The sequence below is a fragment of the Kogia breviceps genome, chromosome 2, assembly GCF_026419965.1.
Source record: "Kogia breviceps isolate mKogBre1 chromosome 2, mKogBre1 haplotype 1, whole genome shotgun sequence".
Taxonomy (NCBI): domain Eukaryota; kingdom Metazoa; phylum Chordata; class Mammalia; order Artiodactyla; family Physeteridae; genus Kogia; species Kogia breviceps.
The window spans coordinates 183,800,124-183,802,702 of NC_081311.1; the positions used below are offsets into that span (position 1 = coordinate 183,800,124).

The window sequence follows — 2,579 nt, forward strand, 5'->3', positions numbered from 1 at the left end:
ACAATTTAGAATATTTATGTTGGTCATTCTTTAGATCCAGTATGTTTGACAAAAAATACATTCCTGAATTTCTACACTAGTTCTGTCTTGGAGTAGAATATATTCTGGGTTGAGCAGTTAGAAGAGTGTTAACATAGTGTGTCCTCTAGAAAAATGTGTTGAATGAAAAAATGAATGTGATCAAGACAGGCTCTGAAAGGGATTGTAGTCACTTGATTTTAAAGTGCTGTTTAGGGCTTCCCTGGTGGCGCAGCGGTTGAGAGTCCGCCTGCCGATGCAGGGAACACGGGTTCGTGCCCCGGTCCGGGAGGATCCCACGTGCCGGGGAGCAGCTGGGCCCGTGAGCCATGGCCGCTGAGCCTGCGCGTCTGGAGCCTGTGCTCCGCAATGGGGAGAGGCCACAACAGTGAGAGGCCCGAGTACCGCAAAAAATAAATAAATAAGTGCTGTTTAACACATATTCCCAAGGATTGCTGACCTTAATGTCTTTTTGTTTCTAGTTTATGATGGTCATAGCTCTATAGGTAACAATGCCAAGCTGTATTTTTTGATACTAGTGATATAGCCAAATCAATAAGTCAAAAAATGCATACAATCTTAATAGGAGAAATAATTATTGAATGATCAAACTAGTTCAAAATAAGAATACAAATACTTTTCAGTATATATCAAAAAAACTTATTTGACAAAAAAGTTTCTTAATGGCTGTTGGTCAAGGCAGCATCGAGAAACTTTAATGCAAATTCTACCAAATGATTTATCAAAAAGGGGTTTTTTCATTTTTTTTTTCCTGCAAACAAATGTGGTTACATTAACACTGAGCATGTAACAAACCGGTTTGTCTGGATGTTTAAACATTATCAACATAAAACTAAAACATATTTATCACAAGATCTATTCCTAGTCCAAATGTATCTATACTAAGGCTGGAAGACAGAATAAGAATAAAACCAAAATGTATCTGTAAAGTAATAAAAATAATTTGATTGTTTTTATGCTGGAAGTATGTTTCTTATTCATACGGCACCTCATCGTTCTGATCTGCTGCTGCTTGGATAGTCTTAAGAATATCTGTTTCAGGCTTTCATCAGTGAGCTCTATGGAAATGAAGTCCAAGAATAAAGTCAAGAATTGCAAATTCAGGATGGGACTGTACAGTAAAATCCAGAATATCCACGATCCTGTGTGTAATGTATCAAATGACTCTCATTGGCTAACCTGACTGGAATTTTTGTCATTGGCACGGAATCGTCAACAGGAACAACTGCATTAAGTACTGACATCTCTTCTGGGGAGGAAGGTGTATTTCAGGTGTAAGGCTTCCAAGTTTTTGCTTTCTCTACTAAAAGGCTTGCAGCTTATTCTAGGTTGTATGTATTCTTGATCTTGATGATCCTCCATATCCAAATTCACTTGGCCATTCTGAACCAGTTGCAGAAGCGCCAGAGAAATTTCTTTTGCAATCTTCTGCCAGCAATAATGCCACTTTAAAGGATTTCTAATATTAGTTGCTGAATTTCAGGCATACATGCAAAGAGAGTCACCCTTCCCTTAACAGACTCAAGAAACTGAGCATTTGTTGGGTTCGTTGTAAGGTCTCAATTCTCCATCATCTAAACTGAAACTGTTGCTTCAGTTTAAGCAGAATCTGATATCTTGAAGCTGATTTTCTCTACTGATGCATTCAGATCGCTTACAAAAGGAATGACCCAATCTGTATCCTCCACCTGTCGATGACTTAGATTTGTCATCACCCGAAGCTCTTGAGGTTTAATTCAGAGGGACAGTCCCACGTCCCTTGCCTCTTTGAAAAGTTCATTCACAATTTTCCCAGTAGAAGGTCGAATTATATGTAATCCACTGTACCCATGTTCACTTGACTAGAACCTTACTATGGAATGATGTGGTAGTCAGCACCTTAAACAAGTGAACATCTCCCCAGTAGTGGGAAAACATTTGTGGTGGCATTTGTGGACTTTTAAAGACTGTAACTTTAGGTCTATCAGATTAGGAAGATTTGCATTTCACTTCATACAATGCTGCTAAGGCCAATTTATTTCTTGATACACATCATCGCTTTGGTTGTTTTCAGGTTTTTTTTTTTTTTTTTTTGCAAGCTCTTCATATTCTTATTAAATTCTGCAAATCCTGTGCTTTTGGGGGCCACAGCCCTGAAGACCTCCTCTTACGACTCTGCGGGCTAGGTGCTGCCTTGGCCATTTTCCACCAGCTCCCTGGCTTCTAATCCTTTTAATGTTTCTCTCCATCCCCCCCACCCCATTTTGTCCTACTCTTTAGTTTGAACAAATTTACTAAAGTCTTTGCTCACCATTGCTTTCTGCCTCTCACTTCTTTTTCTTGGGCTCCTTTTTCTTGGTACTGATCTATCCTCTTTTATTATTTATTTCAGAGCAAGTCTGTAGGTGATAAACTTTCTGAGTCCCCCACTACAGAAAAAGTCCTTTTATTTTTGCACTTCAATGATGGTTGAGCTGTGTATGTAATTCTAGAGTCAAAGTAATTTTTCCTCTGAATTTTGAAAAATTCTCTCCCTTTGCTTCTTGTATCCTGTTTTTCAA

At 38.7% G+C, this 2,579-nt stretch overlaps 1 pseudogene; it reads right to left on the reverse strand.

Moving 5' to 3' along the window:
• Positions 1-1,487: 1,487 nt before the first annotated feature.
• On the reverse strand, positions 1,488-2,220 carry LOC131750445 (UBX domain-containing protein 2B-like; annotated as a pseudogene).
• Between the last annotated feature and the right edge of the window lie 359 nt (positions 2,221-2,579).